Source organism: Carya illinoinensis, chromosome 3, assembly GCF_018687715.1.
Source record: "Carya illinoinensis cultivar Pawnee chromosome 3, C.illinoinensisPawnee_v1, whole genome shotgun sequence".
In the NCBI taxonomy this organism is placed as follows: domain Eukaryota; kingdom Viridiplantae; phylum Streptophyta; class Magnoliopsida; order Fagales; family Juglandaceae; genus Carya; species Carya illinoinensis.
Window position 1 is genome coordinate 32,239,256 of NC_056754.1, and position 24,459 is coordinate 32,263,714.

General features: G+C 36.8%; 1 pseudogene; it reads right to left on the bottom strand.

The window, feature by feature from the left end:
* LOC122304735 overlaps nt 1-22,058 on the bottom strand; it is a 65,882-nt pseudogene extending 43,824 nt beyond the window's left edge.
* Between the last annotated feature and the right edge of the window lie 2,401 nt (nt 22,059-24,459).

Sequence of the window (24,459 nt, forward strand, 5' to 3'; positions counted from 1 at the left end):
CAGTGACAAGTTTAGCCATAGGTGAGAAAGTTTCATGGTAATCTAGTCCTTCTTGTAGAGTATATCCCTTTGCTACCAGCCTTGCCTTAAATCTCTCTACACTCCCATTAGCTTTATACTTAACCTTATACACCCATTTACACCCAATTTCTTCCTTATTAGGTGGTAATTTAACTAAGGCCCAAGTGTCATTAAGTTCAAGAGCTTCTATTTCACTCTCATAGTTGTGCACCATTCAGGTGAATTTTTGGCTTCCATTTAAGTTCTAGGTTTTGTTTGAGAGGTAATGGAAACAACAATGGCTCTATGTAAATTGGAAAGCTTTCCATACGAAATAGTATCACTAAAGGATAAGCATTACCTGACGGATTCTTGCCTTTCTGTTTGCTCAACATTTGAGATGGGTGAAGAGAGACCTGCTGACATATGAATCCTGCAAGTGGGATGGTGTCCTTCAATTCCCTGTTGACCTCCTAGGCAAGTGAGTGATTGGTGTGATATTTGATGGATGGTCATGAGTAGGAAGGTCATGAGAGCTAGTTTCTGACTCAGTTTGAGGGAAAGTGTCAAAAACTTCCTGTTCAGAGATGGTATTTTAAGAATTTGTTTCTATTTCTTGAGGAATGTTTGGAGAAGTTGTGACAGATTCTGTAAGAATGGTAGGGATTTGAGTGAAGCTAACATTGCTTTGATTTGATTGCTCATGAGTGTTTGTGAGGATCCATTTTTGTAAAGGAAAACTTTTTCATAGAAAATCACATTTCTAGAAGTGAATGTTTTCTTGGCTTCAAGTTCCAACAAAGTGTATCCCTCAACTCCAAAAGGGTACCCTATGAACACACACCATTTTGCTCTAGGGTCAAATTTATGCCTTCCATTGACAATGGTGGTGGCAAAGGCCAAGCAACCAAAAACTTTAAGGTGTGTGTAATTTGGAGTTTGATTAAATAGAATTTGATATGGACTTTTGTTGCTTAGCACAGGTGAAGCTATCCTATTTATCAAATACACAGCAATCAAAATATAATGATTCCAATACCTTAAGGGGATTCCACTTTGAAACCTCAATGCCCTTGCTGTGTTTAAGATATGTACCAGTTTTCTTTCCACCACAGCATTTTGCTGATGTGTCTCAACACAGTTCCTTTGATGGATGATGCCCTTTTTGAGATAAAAATCCTTCATATTAAACTCCCCCCATTGTCACTTCGAATAATTTTTATTTTGGTCTCAAACTAAGTTTCTATCATAGCACAAAAACTCTTAAGAGTGGTGCTAACATCAGATTTTAATTTTAACATGTAGGTCCAGGTACATCTACTGAAGTCATCTACAATAGTCAAAAAATATTTTGATCCATCACTGCCAATCTCATTGCAAGGGCCTCAAATGTCACAATGTAATAGTTCAAAGCACTTTTTTGTTTTGTGTATGCTTAGAGGAAATGGTAGTTTGTGCAGTTTGGCTAGAGGACATATGGAGCAAGGTTTTTCATTAGGAATTTTGGAAAAATGAACTTCACCATCTATATGAAAAACTGTGTAAGAAGAATGTCCTAGTCTATAGTGTCAAACATCAAAGTTTTGGTCATTGTTGGTGACTGAAGCAGAAATAGAAAATGAAGATAGTGGACTCATTTTGCTCAAGGCATCTGACAAGGCTGAGGGAGAGACTTCCCCTTGTAGCATGTGGTATAGCCCTTGCCTTACTTCACCCATGCCAATCGTCTTCTAAATTGAAAGGTCCTGTATTTAGCAGAAATGAGGGAAGAAAATCAAACAACAGTGAAGGGTTTGAGTTAATTTTTTGGGAAAAATTAAGTTTAAAGTAAAGCTAGGGACACAAAGAACATCCTGAAGGGTTAGGGAATTTATAACTTTTACTGACCCTATGTGAGTAACAGCAGCAGCATCACTGTTGCGCCTAAATTCTGACTCAAATTAATGAACCAAAAATTTAGTGCAGTTTTACCTGCAAGTATACAAGTGTTGTAGTATCTTATAGGATCGAATCCACAGGGATTGACTTTTGTGATAAAGGAAATAAATTCAGACAATGAAACGAAATTACTAAAAGAAACGTGCAATCAGATGAAGATTGATAAATAACTGAATCAAACTAAAATGATAAAATGAATTAATATGGAGAAAGACTAAGGTTTTAAGGATCCGTTTAATAGTTTATGATATTGTTTCCGATCGATTTACTTCAATTAAACTAGAATAATGATTCCGTTTAATTGGAAGATTTAGTACTTAAAATCAAGAAAAATAGTCGCTTATGATTGAGCATGAACGATTGATGATTAAAATATTTACAAATCTATTTGAATACCACAAGGATTCCTCAAGCATTCACTGTATTCGGAAATCACAATGAATCAAGACAAGTATATAGATAATCAAAATATCCAATAATAAAATCCTTCAATCGATCAAGCTTGTAGAATAAATTTTACGTGGATCCGAAAACAATATTTAAATCATTAAACTTCACCTCTAACCTTAGTATGGAAATTTAGCCAATCATATTTATTATAAGTGCTATAGAAATCATGTACATATTATTCATTAGAAAACTAAAATGAAATACAAGAGATACTAGGCAACAATTTAAAAACAACAAAATTTAGAATCTAGTCAACGTCGAAAGAATAAAGCTCACGACGTTACTAAAATGCATAAAACAGAAATTGAAACTAAAAGAAATTCATCAAGAAGAAGCTGCAGCCCCAACAGATGCCAAACAAAAAACAAAAACATAAAGGAGCCAAATAAAACTCCAACCACATCAACTCCAAGTTAAACTCAAACACCGACTTCCTCCTTCATCAAGAAAAATAAATCCCCACCGACTAATGGTCTGGCCATCATGACTTTTCTCTCTTTTTGCTTGCTTAGGACCGACGGATTCAATGGGTCTTTACTCTCTTCAAACTCCACCTCACTTACATCAAACCGACTACACACTTCGAAGGAAAAATAATTCCAGCCGTCTCCCTTTAACTCCAGCTAATCACCTTTACATAATTCTCTCTATGTTTCTTCCCACGTCTCACTCTCTCTCTCTCCAACCGATTCCTTCCTTCTACCATCAACCAAGATAAATCCCAACCAATTAATTAACTCCACCTATTTCTTTTCAACCCCAGAAAATTCCAACCGATCTCTCTTAATTCTTTCTCTTCTCACCTTAAACCGATTCACACACTTTTATCTCAACTCTTGCACCCACCGACTGGTTCTCTTCTCTCCCTCTCTACTCATGACCAACACACCTCAACTCCCTTCTATCTCTTACGTAACCTGCCCCTCAAATCCTCACCCATCGATTGCTACCCTCCTCATTTACGTCCAGCAATATATATATAGCTGCTTCTAGTTGGTCCTCCTTCCCTCCTCCAATCACAATTCCTTTTTCTTTCAATCACCACCAATTTTCCTACACTTTTCTCTCAACTCTTGCACCCACTGACTAGTCCCTCATTCCAGCACAAAACCTCCTGCTTTATAGACTTGTTGCCTCTCTTCTAAAACAGCTGGACATCTCCCCTCAATTTCTGATTTCAGCACACACAAAAAACAAAAAAAAACAGCATGTCTCCCTTGTTGAAAACTCCCACACGGCTCTTCTTTGCCTCAAGTTGGTGCTGCCCTTCCTCCAATCAAATTAACCAGCCGAATTCCATCTTCAATAACCGACTCACACTTGGTTGAAAACTCAAGCACGTCTTCACACTTCAAGCCCTCCAATCAATCACATGTTCCTCACCTTAATTCCAGCCGACACCAAATTTATTTTATTCTGCTTTGCCTATCAAATTTAGCTGCACCAACCGATGAAAGTTAAGCCAAACAAGCAGCCGCCCAATTACATTCACACTTCTATCGAAAATTCATTTCTCTTTTCACTTTTGCTGTAATTCAGCCCCTTTGTATGACTTTAATGTTGCACCACCAAAAATTCTCAAGCCTCCGTGATTTTCGTTCAACCATGAAGATCACATGTATTTTGAATAATCAAAGGAAGAAAATAACCATTGGTTCTTCATTTTGTCTTATTTTTCAGCTGTCCAAGTACATCGCTTCTTTCTTTTCATTCCTCTCAATTAATATGCACTTTTGATCAAAAGTTCCAACCGGATCCCATTTGAATTTTATTTAAGCTGAAAATAAAAAGAAAGAAATAACACTCAAAAATAAATTAAAAGAAAAATAGATTATCAAAAAAAAAAATAGACTATATATGTGAGGAAATATTGTCCCATTAAATCATAGTTATAAAATTAAGCATAAACATGATATCAATCAATTAAAAATCACAACTCGTATTTATGCTTATTAACCATTATTCTATCTAAAATCAATAATAATGTCACGAAGAATTTAAAATACATTGTTTTAAATAGCTAAACTATGCAATATTTCAGCTCAATCACACCCCCCCAACTAGCTTTTTGCTAATCCTTGACCAAAATAGTGAAAATTAATTGAGCTGAACATTGCATAAAGCTCAAAATTCAAACAAAAACAATCAAACATAATTCTGAATTCTCACAAAAAATCGATTCGTGACTACTCAACACCAGGAGTTGTATCCACAAGGAAAGTCTCAACAATTGTTCACATAGAATTAAGGCAAATATCTTAGAACTCAGATATGTGTGTGTGGCTAAACCTCTGTGTGTTCCTCACTAATAAACATGATTTATCATAGGATTTTTCAACCTTAAGATTAATCATTATTGATTCTAACTACCTCAAAGCCTAAGGGACTAGCAGTTTTCACGCCAACTCTGTTTAAAAGTTGAACATTCAACCCCCAAAATTTTGGGTAACTATTTCTAGCCCTTTATTCAGGAAAAATTACATGATTTTTTTTTAAAATTTCTTTCTTTCTTTCTTCCCTTTTTTTTTTTTAAGGCTCGGTAGTCCTGCAGTTTACTTCTCCTGTTTTAAATCAATGAACATTAATGAGGAACACTACAAGTGTAAGCATGTGCAAAATGTTCTTTCAAAACTTGCCCTTCATTCTATACAAATCAAACTAATTCTCATTTTTTAAATATCGCATCCCGGTGTTTCAAGTCACTCCTCAACAAAATATGATGCATCATAAGCATGTTCTATGCTTAAGGTTGAAAACAAATCTTCACAAAATAATTTTGCTCAACTACTCCACTAAGATACTCAAATTTCACAAAAATGTCAGAAGTGTGTTAATCATTTATGTTTCAACGCACCTCACAAAAATTTTTTATTTTTTTATTTTATTTTATTATTATTTTTTTTTAGGTACTAATAAATTGTACTAATAAATTTTCAACAGAAAACCCTCCCCCCAACTAAATGTGACATTGTCCTCAATGTTCAACAATTGAATGTTCGATGATGTATGCTATACAGGTATGAATTGGAGCAAGATAAACACTGTAGAACATATATTGAGACGAAAATGATTAAACAGAGAGGAAAGAATTCACCTGAGATATTCGAACGCACATAAGGAGTAGATTTCTGTCAAAGTTAAAAACACAAAAAGCAAAAGAAAGAAAAACAAAACAAACAAATACGGTATATACAATGAGAAATCATAAATTAATTCTGATAAGTAGGATCCCCCAGAGTAGTGGACTCAATCTCTGGAGTAAAATCATCCAAAAATGGTTTCAACCTTTGTCCATTAACTTTAAAAACATTACCATTTTCTGGATTTTCTATCTCAACGGCCCCAAAAGGATAAACAGTTTTTACAACAAAGGGGCCGATCCATCGGGATCGAAACTTGCCAAGAAACAAATGGAGCCTTGAATTATACAACAAAACTTTTTGGGAAGGCTCAAAAGATTTTCGAAAAATATTTTTGTCATGAAAAGTTTTCATTCTCTCCTTGGCAATGCGAGAGTTTTCGTAAGCTTCATTCCTGATTTCTTCCAACTCATTAAGCTGAAACTTACGAAGAGAGCAAGCTTTATCCACATCAAAATTAAATTGCTTGATTGCCCAATAAGCTTTGTGCTCCAACTCCACAGGTAAGTGACATGCCTTTCCAAAAATGAGTCGATATGGAGACATACTAATCGGGGTTTTAAAAGCAGTACGGTATGCCCAAAGTGCGGTTAGTCGTAAAGACCAATCTTTGCGGCTTGGGTTAACCATCTTTTCTAAAAAAATTTTGATCTCCCGATTAGATACCTCAACTTGACCACTTGTTTGTGGATGATAAGGGGTAGCAACCTTATGAGTAATACCATATTTTCGCATTAAGGCCTCGAAAGGCTTATTACAAAAATGTTTACCCCCATCACTAATAATGGCTCGAGGTGTTCCAAACCTTGATAAAATATTTTCTTTTAAAAATTTCAGTACCACTTTGTGATCATTGTTTTTGCATGGAACAGCCTCAATCCATTTGGACACATAATCCACAGCTACCAAAATGTAGAGATTGCCAAAAGAAACTGGGAAGGGTCCCATGAAGTCGATGCCCCAACAATCAAATATTTCAACAACCAAAATTGGATTTAATGGCATCATACTCCGGCGGGTAATACCTTCCAACTTTTGACAACGCTCACAAGTTTTACAAAATTCATGGGTGTCCTTGAAAATGGTAGGCCAATAGAAACCACATTGCAAAATTTTAAAAGCAGTTTTCTTTCCAGAAAAATGGCCACCACATGCCCCAAAGTGACAAAAAGATATCACACTTTGAAATTCGTTATTGGGAACACATCGTCTAATTATCTGATCTGGGCAATACTTGAACAGATATGGATCATCCCAAAAGAATTTTCTTACCTCCACAAAAAATTTCCTCTTATCTTGTTGAGTCCAAATGTGAGGAATTTCACCTATAGCAAGAAAATTAGCAATGTCAGCGTACCATGGCACTTGAGATATACCAAAAAGTTGCTCATCTGAAAATGTGTCTTTAATAGGAACTGTCTCTATGGAATCTGAAAGAACAAGTCTAGACAGATAATCAGCAACAACATTCACAACTCCTTTTTTATCTTTGATAATCAGATCAAATTCTTGCAGCAAAAGGATCCATCTAAGCAACCTGGGCTTTGCATCTTTTTTCGCTAAAAAGGTACTTTAACACAGCATGATCAGTAAAGATGACAATTTGAGATCCGATCAAATAAGAGCGAAATTTGTCAAGTGCAAAAATTACTGCAAGTAGCTCTTTTTCAGTTGTTGAATAATTCATTTGAGCACTGTTTAAAGTCCTACTTGCATAATAAATAACACAAAGCTTTTTGTCCTTACGTTGGCCCAACATAGCTCCAACAGCATAATCACTAGCATCACACATAATTTTAAATGGTAAATTCCAATCAGGTGATCGCATAATTGGGGCTGAAATCAACATACCTTTTAGCTTTGTCAAAGCTAACCCACAATCATCAGTCCACACAAAAGAATTTTCCTTTGACAATAAATTGCACAAAGGTCTAGAAATTGTGCTGAAGCCTTTGATGAACCTCCTGTAAAAACCTGCATGACCTAGAAAAGATCTGATATCCCTGATGTTCTTTGGGATGGGCAATTTAGAAATTAATTCAATTTTGGCCTTGTCCACTTAAAAACCTTGAGAAGAAACAATGTGACCAAGAACAATCTCTTGAGTGACCATAAAATGACACTTCTCACAGTTTAAAATCAAATTCTTTTCTTTGCATCTAATCAGCACTCTTTCCAAATGAATCAAACATTCATCAAATGAATAACCAAAAATAGAAAAATCATCCATGAATATTTCAACGAAACGCTCTACCATGTCACTGAATATACTCATCATGCATCGTTGAAATGTAGCAGGAGCATTACAGAGTCCGAATGGCATCCTTCGATATGCAAAGGTACCAAATGGACATATAAAAGTGGTCTTTTCTTGATCTTCAGGAGCAATCTCAATTTGGTTATATCCAGAATAACCATCTAGGAAGCAATAGAATTTATGGCCCGCTACACGTTCAATGATTTTATCCATGAATGGTAGGGAAAAATGATGCTTTCTGGTAACAGAATTCAGTTTTCTGTAGTCAATGCACATACGCCAACCAGTAGTAACTCTAGTTGGGATCAATTCATTATCAGCATTCTTAACTACAGTCACACCAGATTTCTTGGATACCACCTGCGTGGGACTAACCCATTTGCTGTCAGAAATAGGGTAAATGATCCCTACATCCAGAAGTTTTAACACCTCTGCTCTGACAACCTCTTTCATGTTGGGGTTCAGTCTACGCTGCATATCTCTAGAGGGTTTAGAATTGTCCTCTAGATAAATCCTGTGGGTACAAATCAAAGGACTGATACCTTTGATATCAGCTATGGTCCATCCTATTGCCTCTTTGTGTTCAATGAGAACACCAATCAATTTGCTCTCCTGAATTTCATCTAGTTTTGATGAAATGACCACTGGTAATGTCTCTGCTTGACCTAAAAATACATATTTGAGATCAGCAGGTAGAGGTTTCAAGTCGAGTTTTGGTGTTTGCACACTTGAAGGGAGAGACACGACATCATGAGGCGGTAATTCCTCAAAACGTGTTCTCCATTTATCAGTGTCCATTATAGGAGTAGATTCTAGCAAAAAATTCATAGATGCAAGCACAGAATCATCATCAAAATTTGCACCATGAACCAAACAAGCCTCGAGTGGGTCAGAAAAACTTGACAAATCAAATTTATTTTAAATAAGAGTTTGGATCAGATTTACTTCATGCACATCATCATCATCATCAGGTTGTTTACAAATATTGAAAATATTCAACTCCAAAGTCATATTGCCAAAAGATATTATCATCACATCACTCCTACAATTTATTAAAGCATTTAAGGTCGTAAGGAACGGCCTACCCAAAATTATAGGAATTTGAGTGCAAATATCAAAGACAGGTTCTGTGTCCAAAACAATGAAATCCACTGGGAAATAAAATTTGCCTACTTGAACTAGCACATCCTACTCTATCCCTCTCGGTATTTTAACTGAACGGTCAGCAAGTTGGAGTGTTACCTTGGTGGGTTTAAGTTCACCAAGACCCAACTGCTCATATACCGAGTAGGGTAGGAGGTTAACACTTGCTCCGAGGTCAAGTAAAGCTTTTTCAATTTTAAAATTTCCAATCACGCAGGAAATTGTTGGACAACCTGGGTCTTTGTACTTAGGAAGAGAATTGTTCTGGAGGATGGCGCTTACCTGCTCAGTGAGAAAAGCCTTCTTCTGCACCTTCATCATACGCTTCACTGTGCACAAATCTTTCAAAAATTTAGCATACGATGGAATTTACTTGATTGCATCTAACAAAGGAATGTTGATTTTTACTTGTTTGAAAATTTCAAGAATATCAGTATTTTGAACCAACTTGTGAGAATGTTGCAATCTTTGGGGAAATGGAGCAGGTATTGGGGCTTTCACAGGCACATCCAATTCAACCTTCTCAAGTTCACCATCACTCTTGGAATTTAAAGAGTTGTTGGTCTCATCAACTTTCGTTGTTGAAATACTCTTATCAATTATTTTTCCAATGCGTAGAGTGGTGATGGACTTGGCATGTTCAAATTTTGAATCAGAGGGATTTGAATTTCTTACCTCAAATTTACCTTTGGGATTTGGCTGAGGTTGAGCAGGAAACTTACCCTTTTCTTGAGCATGCAATGCAGAGGTCAAGTCGCTAATAGAACTTCTCATCTCAGTAATGGCCTGCATTGTCTGAGTGTTGATATTTGCTTGTCCTTGCATAAAAGCCTGTAATGTTTCCTCAAGGGTTTTCTTATGTGGAGGCACATAAGGACTAGAAGAAGATGGCCCTTGAGGATTTTGATTTGAATTGGACTTATTCCTCCAACTAAAATTGGGGTGATTTCTCCATCCAGGATTATATGTTTCCGAATAAGGAGAAGAAAATGGTCTCCTATAGGAATTCATGACATTTGCTTGTTCGTGTAACACCTCTTTAAAAGTAGGGATTATTGGACAATCTTGAGCTAGGTGTCCACTAATCTCACAAATGCCACAATTTTCTTCTTCTTTTTCACTGGCCTTAACCGGATTTACCTTCCTAAATTCCATGGCTTCGACTTTTCTTGTCAGACTTGCTATCCTAGCATTCACATCATCATTTCCTTTAAGAACATACATACCTTCTTGAGACATGGCACTGAGTTTGAGCTTATTTGACCGATCAGAACGATCTGTGTTATCTCAAGATTGGGCATTTTCAGCTAACTGGTCAAAATAGTCCCAAGCGTCATCAGGATCTTTATTTAAAAATTCACCGTTACACATCATTTCTACAAACTGACGCATTTGAGATGTTAAACCTTCATAGAAGAAACTAATGGTGCGCCAAGTCTCATAGCCATGATGTGGGCAAGTTAGCAACAATTCTTTAAAACATTCCAAACACTGAAAAAATGTTTCATTTTCCTTTTGAGAAAAATTCATAATATTTCTATGAAGAGTGTTGGTCCTATGAGTAGGAAAAAAATTTTCAGAAATTCTCTTTACATTTCTTGCCATGTGCCAATAGATCTTGGTCTCAAGGAGTTCAACCAATTTTTAGCTTTTTCTTTCAAAGAGAATAGAAACAACTTTAATCTAACAACATCATCATTGATAGTTTGGTTTTGTAAAGTTGCACAAACTTTTTCAAATTCTTTTAGATGCAAATAAGGACTTTCTGAATCTAAGCCATGAAACTTGGGAAGTAATTGGATTACTCCTGGTTTTAAATCAAAATTTCCCATATTCGTAGGAAAACTCATGCAAGATGGAGTACTTGTCCTTGTAGGCTGCAAATATTCGCGCAAAGTTCTCATTGGCGGATTATTTTGTGCCTCTTCATTTTCTTGTTCGTCATGAACACTACGATTGTCAGTCATGGTATTAGAATGAGAATTTTTAGAATCACCTGACAAAGTATCAACCAATTCTTTTAAAACAATTTCCTCTCTTCTCAATCTACCCATTTGATCACGTTGCCACGAGATCATTCATCATAGAGGATCGAGTACATTCAAAAAGTAAAAACAAAATCCAAAACAAGTAAGAAAGTAAAAGAAAAAAATTTTGGAACGAGATTACCAAATGGTATGAACATGGAAGCAATGTTACCTGCTCTGTTTTCCGTAAAAAGGTGTACCTGCAAAAAGAATATGAAAAACAATTAGCAAAAGATTACTAAAAAATTTTTTTTTTCTTTTCTAAAAAACAATTATCGCACGTTGCAATCCCCAGCAACGGCTCCAAAAATTTGTTGCACCTAAATTCTGACTCAAATTAATGAATCAAAAATTTAGTGCAGTTTTACCTGCAAGTATACAGGTGTTGTAGTATCTTACAGGATCGAATCCACAGGGATTGACTTTTGTGATAAAGGAAATAAATTCAAACAATGAAACGAAATTACTAAAAGAAACGTGCAATCAGATGAAGATTGATAAAATAACTGAATCAAACTAAAATGATAAAATGAATTAATATGGAGAAAGACTAAGGTTTCGAGGATCCGTTTAATAATTTATGATATTGTTTTCGATCGATTTACTTCAATTAAACTAGAATAATGATTCCGTTTAATTGGAAGATTTAGTACTTAAAATCAAGAAAAATAGTCGCTTATGATTGAGCGTGAACGATTGATGATTAAAACATTTACAAATCTATTTGAATACCACAGGGATTCCTCAAGCATTCACTGTATTCGGAAATCACAATGAATCAAGACGAGTATATAGATAATCAAAATATCCAATAATAAAATCCCTCAATCGATCAAGCTTGTAGAATAAATTTTACGTGGATCCAAAAATAATATTTAAATCATTAAACTTCACCTCTAACCTTAGTATGGAAATTTAGCCAATCATATTTATTATAAGTGCTATAGAAATCATGTAAATATTATTCATTAGAAAACTAAAATGAAATACAAGAAATACTAGGCAACAATTTAAAAACAACAAAATTTAGAATCTAGTCAACGTCGAAAGAATAAAGCTCACGACGTTACTAAAATGCATAAAACAGAAATTGAAACTAAAAGAAATTCATCAAGAAGAAGCTGCAGCCCCAACAGATGCCAAACGAAAAACAAAAACATAAAGGAGCCAAATAAAACTCCAACCACATCAACTCCAAGTTAAACTCAAACACCGACTTCCTCCTTCATCAAGAAAAATAAATCCCCACCGACTAATGGTCTGGCCATCATGACTTTTCTCTCTTTTTGCTTGCTTAGGACCGACGGATTCAATGGGTCTTTACTCTCTTCAAACTCCACCTCACTTACATCAAACCGACGACACACTTCCAAGAAAAAATAATTCCAGCCGTCTCCCTTTAACTCCAGCTAATCACCTTTACATAATTCTCTCTATGTTTCTTCCCACGTCTCACTCTCTCTCTCTCCAACTGATTCCTTCCTTCTACCATCAACCAAGATAAATTCCAACCAATTAATTAACTCCACCTATTTCTTTTCAACCCCAAAAAATTCCAACCGACCTCTCTTAATTCTTTCTCTTCTCACCTTAAACCGATTCCTACACTTTTATCTCAACTCTTGCACTGACCGACTGGTCCCTCATTCCAGCACAACACCTCCTGCTTTATAGACTTGTTGCCTCTCTTCTAAAACAGCTGGACATCTCCCCCCAATTTCTGATTTCAACACACAAAAAAAAAAAAAAAAAAACAGCACGTCTCCGTGGTTGAAAACTCCCACACGGCTCTTCTTTGCCTCAAGTTGGTGCTGCCCTTCCTCCAATCAAATTAACCAGCCGAATTCCATCTTCAATAAAATTAACCCAACCGAATTCCATCTTCAATAGCCGACTCACACTTGGTTGAAAACTCAAGCACGTCTTCACACTTCAAGCCCTCCAATCAATCACATGTTCCTCACCTTAATTCCAGCTGGCACCAAATTTATTTTATTCTGCTTTGCCTATCAAATTTAGCTGCATCAACCGGTGAAAGTTAAGCCAAACAAGCAGCCGCCCAATTACATTCACACTTCTACCGAAAATTCATTTCTCTTTTCACTTTTGCAATAATTCAAATCCTTTGTATGACTTTAATGTTGCACCACCTAAAATTCTCAAGCCTCCGTGATTTTCGTTCAACCATGAAGATCACATGTATTTTGAATAATCAAAGCAAGAAAATAACCACTGATTCTTCATTTTGTCTTATTTTTCAGCTGTCCAAGTACATCGCTTCTTTCTTTTCATTCCTCTCAATTAATATGTACTTTTGATCAAAAGTTCCAACCGGATCCCATTTGAATTTTATTTAAGCTGAAAATAAAAAGAAATAAATAACACTCAAAAATAAATTAAAAGAAAAATAGATTATCAAAAAAAAATAGACTATATATGTGAGGAAATATTGTCCCATTAAATCATAGTTATAAAATTAAGCATAAACATGATATCAATTAATTAAAAATCACAACTCGTATTTATGCTTATTAACCATTTTTCTATCTAAAACTAATAATAGTGTCACGAAGAATTTAAAATACATTGGTTTTAAATAGCTAAACTATGCAATATTTCAGCTCAATCAATCACCATTAGTTAGAACAATGGAAAAAGAAGTTTGTGATTGGATTGAGAAGAATAGTGAGGGAGAATAGATCATATGATCTGTTGCTCCTGTATCAATGATCGAAGGCACATTCAATTTATTTGAAAGCTTGGAGTTAAAAACAGATAAGCATAATGAAGGTGTACCAGAAATTTCATGGACATTTCCATCAGAAGATGAAGAGGCAAAAATGCTTTGGACATTGTTGGCTAAGGGGCTTGAATGTGAGGGACTTGTTACTGGTTTGAGAAAAACTAGAAGCTGTGAATATTGTTCTTGGCTTAAGGACACTTGAGACTTGTCATTTTCCAAATCCTGTGCAGAAGTTGAAGGCGCAATGACTTGATTTGCTGAAGGTCTGTTCCTTCCATCAAACTTGTGAGTTGGTGGATATCCATGTAGTTTAAAACACTTATCTACAGTATGACCTGGGATTTGACAATGAGAGCAAATTGGTTTGTTTGGGTTAGCCTTAAAGCATCTTTCTAGTGAGTGTCTTGTAATTTTTCAAAAGGAGTAATAGTATCGATCCCTCTTTTGTGTAGAAGTGTTTGATTTGCCACCTTCCTTGTAGTCGCCTCGAGTAAACAGTGTCATAGAGTCATGAATAGATCCCTCAGTGGATATTTCCCTTCTTTTCTCTTCTTGTTAAATTATGGAATAAACCTCATTAAGACTAGGGAAGGGTTTAATTAAGAGATTTTGAGTTTTGATTCCCTTATAAGAATCATTCAAACCCATTAGGAATTTCATAACCCAATCCCTTTGTTGGTTTTGTACAACAATTTTCAGGCATCCACAGCTGCAACTTGGAATTGTCTTATGATTCAAAAGTTCATCAAGTAAAGTTTTGAGTTTGGAGAAATAAACACTTACAAAATCTTGGTTTTCCATTAGTATGGTTATAGCTTGTTTGATCTCAAAGATTGGAGGTGCATTTTGTTGTGCAAAATGTTGCTCGAACTAAAGCCAAAGTTGGTGTGCTATTTCTACATATTCTGGGCTGCATTTGATATCAAGAGCCATGGTATGTTGCATCCAAGTGATTACAATATCATTTCAACAAATTACTACAACAAAAAGGGCCTATTGACGCGAAATCTTTTGCTAGAAAAACTATCAAAATTTGCAGCAAATGACCATTCAGTGGCAAAAAAGTCCCGCCGCATGTTTGCGGATAATAAACTGCCAATTTAACTACTATATTCGGCCATCTGAAAATTTGTGGAAAATAGCTACTTATTATGGCAATGGAAGCCGCTGCCATAAGTCATTTTTCTTGTCAGAAATACTGCAACCCGCCCTCCCAATCTTGATCAGTTAACTCAATTCTCGGAATGCAACCTTGCCACTTACATGCTATTTCATCAATTTAGATTGTGGCTATTGAATACTTACTACATATACATATTGTAGGAAATATATTATATTGGAAACTTATGTTACTAGAAAAAATAGTTCACAGCAACTTTGAAGCACCACAATAACTTAATTGCAATGCGGTTCAACAAATTGAGACTGACTTCAATTAGCTTTTGCTACTAGCACACATCAATGTAAAAGGTTATTATTGGCAACTATGTCTTTTGAAAAATACTTTTACTGACAATTGTGAATCCTCCAATCTGCCTTATTGCCGACTAATTAGTTTTCCCACTTTAGGAATTCATTGATGATTCAGCTATGCCAAAAATAACTATTATTGGCCATTGTTTTCTTTGCTATAGCTCAATCTCAGCAAATTTGTTTTACATCTAATTCCGAATACAATGACCTACATTTTATTGGCAGAGATTGAAGGGTCCTGATGATGCATTCTTGTCAGAAAACCTCTATTCCCACAAAACAACTCCATGTTCATATCTGTCACAATTACCTAGCATAGCAAAAGATGATTTCTTGCTACTTTACTACCCTACCATTTTGCCACTACTACACAATAATGATAAATATGTAATTACTATACAACAGTGACCTCAACCAGATTTTTCTCCATAAATTAACGCTCAATACATAATTAGTAATTTGCGACCTATGCATGTTCCCGCTGACAGATGGCTTTGATTTGATCATGCCATTTGTTTTTGAGATGAAAAGTATAAAACAAAATTGTCAACATTGTTACTATAGATCAACTTGACATCTTCCCCCTTAGCACATTTCCAAATAAATAGGAGAAATTAAGTGGACACAAATATTTGATTACCCAACTAAGGACTCACAAACAAGGCACATCCAAATGAACACATCTGTTTTATATATCACTTAGTTCTCCATTAAACATATTTTCCATCCAAATGCACCCTGTTCAGTTCGTCAATATCCAGCCAACATAAACCACAAAATCTTGTTTATGATCATATCAACACATATGACTTAATCATCAATTCTAGTCTCATTAATTACATGCTTCCCATAATTGGCATCCTTTTCAATCTGACATGCCCAGCCAATATACATAAACAACATATTCACACATGAGTCCCATTTCTATGTCCTAAAACAGAACTATTACAGATCAATATATATAGCATGGTTTCTAGTCTCTTCCCTGGTCAAAGATATCTGTGGGGATCTTGGTTAAAAAAAAAACACATCTCATTGTCCACATCATTCCAAGGTTGGCCTCATTGTGTCTTAATCAAGACAGTTCCTTGAAATCTCCTCTTGCTGCCATGCTTCATACTCCCTGCACATATATTTTGAGTTAAAGTCATGAAAATCCATTTTTTTAGAGTTGAGTTGCTTCCAAAATAGCAAAGCTGATAAATTACCAATATTATGACAATCTTGGACACTTACTATGTACCCTATCCCATCATGCAATTGATTCTATTCTCAGCCACCAATTGTATGTATTTTTATCCAACCATGCAAATTATTTAGTTAATCTAAAGCAGGGATAGTTTGAATGGATATCCAACTGTCAGAAATACATACCTTTGAGCACATATATCTTGAGTTATTGTCATGGAAATCCAACATTTTTACCTATGAGTTGCTTCCTAAATAGCAGGGCTGATAAATGTCCAATATCATATCAATCTTGACACTTACTAACTACCCTATCCCATCATTCAAGTCACTGTACTCTCAGCCACCAATTGCATTTTTTTTTCCAATCATGCAAACTATTTATTTAATCTAAAGCATGGACAGTTTGAAGTTTAGGATTTCCAAATTCACCATAAATGAGCATATGAGTGTTAAATGGAGTAAAACAAAAAACAGTAAATTAGGACTTAATCAGCAATATTAAGCAAGGATGAGTGTGGAAATTGCATACCTTACTCAAGGTTTTCTGCACCAAGATGGTAGCAAGTACTGCCATTGTCAACCCATACAAGGCTGACTGTTAAAGGAGACACAAACTTTGAAACTGACGCCACATCCATACAGGTGCACACTGATGAGTTGCTCATACTTAGCTCCTTTCTAATCTTAGAGGCGTTAAAGCAAGTTGCAGGTATCCAACACCTTATTTTGATCTTAGTGGGGCTTAGTTTTGTCTTTTATTTGTTTTAGATGCCTTGGCGATCAACCGAGTAATGCAAAAATACATAAGGCAAAGAGCTTTGTTTGGGAGTGAAAGATAATGTTGGTGGCCTATTGATCTTTCTCTGAAAAGCCAAATACTTTCTACCTGATTTGAATCAAAAAATTTATATATATATATATATTTATTACAGCAGAGATGGGTCGACCCCATAACAGCCATGCATGCTCATCCCCACAGCCAATAAATAATTATTAAGTACTCAAAACCATAAGAAAAAGAGAAGACAAAAACAAAAAGTTATAGAACCTGCATCTGTTTTTTGGCAGAATGTTAATGGGACATTTGGAGTTGGACTACTCAATAAATGGCATACAAAAATACTTTATTATTTGGAAGATATTCTTGGATGATGCCAAAAAATAAAGCAAGCTAATTGACCAAAAGAATGAAAATTTCTGCTCTTGGCTCTTTGTATAACTTCAGATTCAACAAAAAATAATCCATATCAAGCATACAAGCAATTCCTACTATGGTTATAATTTATGCATGTTGAATTACATATGCAGCTCCTTCTAGATCTTGGAAAGAAGCAGGAAAACAAAGGAGAGAGCAGCTATAGTTGCTTAAGAAATGAAGATATCTTCATATTTCTGCAATTATGCGTCAATTATTTTCAGCAACCTGAAGCTTCTTATATTTGCTTAAATCTTGATCTTGGTCTTAATTAAGTATTTTATGTGTCATGTAGTTCATCAAGAACATTTTTGGTAATCATCATCAAAAGGCTTTTGGAGTGCTTGCTCCTTACTTATTTGGTGAGGGGCCTACCGTGACTTCTTATATCTCTCATCTTTTTTTGTTTCTTTAATTCCAAAAGATCTCACTTGACATTGTTTCCTTCAGCCTGAAAGGAATCCTGCTTTGATCCAAGTTTCATAAACTTCATCTCGAGAGCAAGAGATCCACTTCACCCTCTGCACCTTTAAACCAGTCCTCTCACTTCTCTTTGAGTAAAAGAGAGAAGGAGATTAAAGGGAAATACAAGATGGGAGTTGTGCAATTTTTTAAGAAAAGGTTCTCTTGATATGCCAAGAGAGCCAAAGAAGAGGTTGTTTCCTTGGTCGGCGGCAAAGCCAACGGAGCCCGAGCGCACCTCGTCAGCCCAGGAGACATCGCCAACAGACTCCTAAGACAAATAATTCTCACACCAGTATCACCCGCAAGCACAAATGCGACTCCACCTCACTCTCCCCACACTATTTCCTTTTTTTTTTCCTTTTCCTTCTGATCACTGTGTCCTTTTTTAGAACAAAATTCAGGGCTTACATGGCACATGGATTGCCCATGTCATTTTGGTAGATGATAAGGCAAGTGCCGCATGCACTACCACATCAGTTTGTGAGGGGAATGTAGAAGAATATGTGGTACCCTCGCATACACTTAATGATTCCACTACACTTCTCACAACTTTTGGGGAGAAGTAGAAAGTGGAACCAATAAGAATTTTATTCCCTGCCACTTCCATCCACTTCTTTCTTACTTAATATCCACATGGTAAGTATTCCTAAATTTAATCTCTCACTTCTCTTTGATTTACTTCTTAGTACATTCCAAACACGGTAAATTAATCCTTCCATCATTTTGAAATAAAGATAAAGCATATTAAGCTTGCATATTTTCCTGAAATGTTGACCCAATAAATTGTCTGTCTCCCTTTATAAACCTCTTCCTTTCCAAAATCTAACACTTCCCATGTTTCTGTCCACACGACCATCTCCAAACTTAGCAACAAAACCCTAATTTTCTTGTTTGTGCCACCACTCTCCTCTTCCTCTCTCTTTGCAAAAAAATTAAACTCAGGTTAGGTCTAAAGAAGCTGACTGGTAGCACACCTTGTGCCACCACCCTCAGTTTCTTTAACTCAATTTCTGGTTTAAAGTCATAGGAGGCCCACTGCTGCCACTCTACAAGCCTTCTCCTCGAGTTTTATTGCCAAATTATTGGAAGTAAACATCTTATCAAAAAGAAAATTATTGGAGAAAAATCTATGGAAGTAACAGCCACTCTAGTAAAGGTTCAATCCAGAGTTTCTTCTTTGCCACCCCTCTGCAGCCTTGTTCTTTCAAGTTTCCTTCACCATTATCCATAGAAATTGGTTTCCCAAAACCCAGGTAAGAAAATTGTAAGAAAAAGTCCTTCCAGATTCCCTATTATGTGGCAGGTACACATACTATTTTTCCCCTGTTTTGGCTTTCCAGGTTTAAAACTACATGACTACCATTCTCTTTGCTTTACCCTATCTTACAACAAATCTAACTGAGCATCCTTAAAAATTTACAGACTCCCTTTGATGCAACTCCACCTATATGATTATAGCTCTCATTGAGTGCTGCTGTCCATGCATTTACAGCACCAAAGGGAACCCAAAAAAGATTGTTAACTGCAGCCATCAGTGTGTCACCCACTTCACAGCTCCCTGTCCTGGATTTTTATCATTCAAATTCATTGGACAAGTTCCTTAATGGCTGATGCAAATTCAGGGTAAAAATGAAACACCCAAAAACCACTCCATGTTCTTTGTATTGGAAAAATTTTGTTCACTTGTATCTATGTAAGGCCATCTATGTTAGGCCATCTTTATGAATCCTTGTTGGATTACAATGGTATTGTTTGTGGATATTACGCTCCATGCAAGATTCATGCCAAGGATGTCATGATATGATAGCCATGCATACAAATATTGCTATGTCACAATTAATGCTGTGCCATGCATATGCATATTCAACTTCGAATGTCCCAGGTGATGACGTGGATGTTTTGAGGCAGCGACCCAGGTATAGACCAAGTTTTGCGAGTTATCTAAACATCATCATGTTATGCTTCATAATTTAGTAGCATTCTTAACTCTATGGGAAGGGGGTGTTACACTAAGCTTCTAATCCTCCCTCTTTGTGTAAAGCAAGTCTTAATTTACACTGTCCTAAAAATTATTTGCACCCAAAGGACTTGTGAACCTTAGACCTGGAGAGAGCATACCACCAATACCAAGGCCTCAACCGCTTGAGCCAACCCCTAAGGGTTCCAAAGAACATTAGAAGTACCCATTGACAATCTTAGTTAGCCCGACTCATAAAGAGAGAAAACCTAATACAACAAGAGAAGAACTGCAACATATTGACATATGTTACCTGGATATAAAAACATCTTATAAAAAAAACGTCTGAGATTGTCATTCGGGAAAAAATGCAGATAACATTTCTCACCTCAAAACGTTCATTACATGTTTGAAGACGAGAGAATAACTTCTCAGCAAATCCCTGCAAGTGAATAGAAATGTAAAATCTTGTTCTATCCACATGGAAAATATTAGAAGTAACTGGATAGAAGATAATGAGAAAACATAATAACCTGTGCATCCCTAAGATGGCTAAGAGGTGAATAATAATAAAATGAGGTCGTTTTTTCTGATGATAAGCGTTGCTGTCTTTTCATGCTACGAATTGCACGCTATATTTTCGCTTGCTTTTTCTTCTTGCTCAAAACTGTTCCTTTATGGTGTGCCTGTAGTCAATACAAGATACCCATGAAGTGTTGTCTTCTTAAAAGAATTTTTAAATTTTTACAAATGACTTCTCAAAATATCTACTGCCTTAAACGCAATAAAAAAAATATGTACTTCATTACCCAACAGCTGTCCCTGCAGTGGGAGGTAATTTTCTTGGGCGGGAGTAGAATTGTAAATTCCATCCCATTGTACTCCTAAAATATATTGGGGTAATCTAAATTGTTGTGTGAACAACCTAGTGAAATCTACAACCAACCTTATAAACAGCCTCTTTACAAAGGACAGCTCGAGTGACTTGAGGACTCAAGTCATCTTCACTGCTCGAAGCATTACTATCATCGTCGTCTTGAATCTTCTCATAATCAAGGAGAAATGACAGAGCAGCAATCATGATCCTAAGTAATTCAAACGCAGGTTGTGATTTTCAAATGTTCAAAGATTATAAATTACCCATGATTACCAACAAAAAACAATACTCATATACCTTAATGAAGAATGAAAACATGCAGTACAAATTGCATCTGCAGTTCTATCATCGAACCAAACTCTTCTTCGGTGAAGCTCACATAGGGTGATAAGCGATCTCTTGGCTTTTGCTTCATCCTCTTGCTATCAAAATATTTACAAAATATAAAAATCAATTATCACTCCGACGAAGCTTTGCTCATTGATTAGGCAAAAAAATTACTAATACAAACCTGAAGCAGTGAAAACAAGATATTTTGAAGCGGACGATTCTTAACCTCGTTCTTATGCTTCTAATTCATTCGCCTGATGCTATGAACAACATGAGAGAACGCCAATTTTCTTAAAGCCCTATCGTCCATAATCTGTAGCTCCATGAACAAAGCTAGGGTGTCCCCAATATCAACCATCTAAAGTAAAACAATGAAATATGCCAAATTCAATATGAAAAAGCTCCGTATAAAATAAAAATCACATCAATTTTTATTTTTTCTTTGTGAGATTTAGCGATATTACCTTCCTATTAGCAAGGAGAATGAGCGATTGAACGATATGACATCTCAGACTCGAGGGCAGCGAACATGCGGAGGAGGCTAGGAAATGGGAGAGTTGCTTGGGGAAGTCGGCAAGGTGATGAGGATAAAAAGGTGTGACATGGGCTAAGAGCATGGCCCTATCGCCGAGGTCTTTGGCTACGGTGAGGTCGGTGGTGATGCCGATGATGGACGTGGAGCTAAGCGCAGCTTGTTGCTGGAAGAGCTCCAAGTAGGATTTGAATTGGTTGTAGATGAGGACCAACTTTGACTCGTACCCTTCTAGGTTGGACTTCATCTTGGATTGAAGCGTCGGAAGGCTAAGCCTATCGGAACTACGTCCCAACGCTGAGAGTGGCTCAGGAGACACACCAAGCCGCTGAGAAGCCATGAGACATTGGTTTTGCGATTGAGAAAAGTTAATAGGCTTGGGTTTTTGGGGGCTTTAAAGTGAAGAAAGAAAAGCCCTAGAAAGGAGGCTCAAAGCCTCAAACCCTACTCAAAGCTAAAATAAAATAAAATAAAATAAAAGTTAGATACAACGAAAATACAAGATAGGATCTTGTTGATAAAATTATAAATTTTAAACGTATATTAATAATTTAAACATATAAATTATAAAAAACTAGCAATATAAAATCCAGAAATTATTTCTACCTTTTATAGTTAACCCAAAATGTGACACCCCATATGAGAATGAGGAAGACCCAAAAATTACCATCTTTATCCAAGAGTAAATCCCACATTTGAACCTTCCATCTACCCTAAAAACGAGGTACAGATCCAAGTGGTAGCATGGTAGATATTTGAACCACCAAAATGAATATAACTCATAATCAAAATTAACTCAAACCCAAACAAAATGTTTAGCCAGCATATTTAGTGAGTAAAGCTTCAATATTTCTATGTAACACAACCCAATGTTCAAGATACAATTAGAACTGAAACATATAAAAAAAATTGTTTGGGGTAACCATAACAACCCAGCCTTTTAAGTGATAAGTAACTACAAAACTGCCATCTAACTATCACTTTTGAGGTCATACTAAAGCTAAAGGTCTAGACACTATACCAAATATGACAGTATATGTGATGACCCGCTTTTAAGTGTATTTTCGCTGAAATAATTGTTTTTATTTTATTTAATATATCAGTTATTTTATTTCAATTTATTTGCGTTTTAAAAATTGGGTTTTAATTTAATTTAATTTATTTGATGTTGTGTTTTATTTTTTTAAGTTGTTTTGTGGTTTTAATCTTTTTCGACGGTTTGTTTCGTTTTCCCGGAGTGAGGATTGGATCTCATCTCTTTTCACATCTTTTTCCTTTTTCTCTTTTTTCTTTCTTTTTCCCTTCTTTTATTTTTCCTTTCTTTTTATTTTTTCTTCTTTTTCTTTTTTTTCTTTCTTTTTCTCTCCCGCTCGACCGAACCCCCCCGTGCTCTCTCTCTCTCCTCCCTCTCCCTCACGCCGGCGTCACCTTCTCTCTACTCTACCGCCGCCGTCCGGCCACCGTTCGGCCTCCCACCGGTCCCATTCTCTTCCTCTCCCTCCGGTGCACCACCCCTCCAAAACCCACCCCCAACCGGCCGGCCGTTTGGCCGGAAAAGCTCCAAGAAGGGCGCACGGATTTTGCTCCGATCCGCCGCCGTCGCTCCACCTCCGGCCACCATTTCTTCACCACTTCATCACCGACTCCTTGCCATCCTAACCCACCCATTTCCGGCCTCCAACGACCACCGGAACAGCTCCTACGAGCTTAGTTTCCATTTTGGGTAATCCAGCCATTTCCGGCCATTCCGCCGCCACCCACGGCCGTTCGTCACTTCCAATAACTTCACAACCATCCCTAGACCATTCCCTATCAATCTCGTGTCCTAGTTTGTTCCCGTTCAAAAGTGGGTTTTTCAAACCCACGGCCACAGTGAATTTTCACTGTGACGTTGCTGTTTTTCCGCCGTTTGCAACGCCGCTTGTTTTCTAAAATTGCCGTATAGCGCTGTAAGTATTTTCCAAACTCTATTTTCAGATTTTAATATATATTGCTCATTCATTTATTTACTGTTGTTGGTTGTTGATTCCGGACTGAGTCCGAAGAGTTTCGGGGGTCGGATGGATGGAGGACAGAGTTGTCTGTTTAATTGATTTATGTTGGTTGGTTATTTTATTATGCATTGATATGGCATTTCATGGTGCATGCACGTGTGTTTTTGTTCATGTGTGAAAAGCCTGTGTATTGGCGTAAGTGTATTACGGGTGCGTGTGTATCACGAGCCCAAGCCAGGATGGGTTATTATCTCGGTGGAGCTCCTCTGGTCACTCGGGAGCGGAATAAACTGAGTAATGTCCCCTGAGTTGTCGAGAGAGATGACGGGAGCGGGGCTAGGGGATGCTTGGCTACTAACGCGCCGGGCGCGGAACCGGGCATCGCCCTACTCACCGACTCCGTGGCCCTTCGCTGGCGAGGGCTAGAGGATGCTTGGCTACGCACGCGCGGGGCGCGGAACTGGGCATCGCTCGTTAGGTGTCACATGCGTGGTGGTACTCTACGGTGTGACACTGGAGCCAGGGTGTGCGGATGACCCCTAGGGGAGGTCATGGTGCATACGGTTAAAATTGGATAATGGTTTATGAGGCCAAATGGGACTTTTGGCGTGGGCCAGATGGACTTCTGGCGAGATATTGGGCCGGATGGACTTCCGGCGAGATATTGGGACAAATGGACTTTTGGCGGCCAAATGTGACTTTTGGCGTGTTTTTCGGTAAGGATGTGTTTTTGGGCCAAAAGGGTTT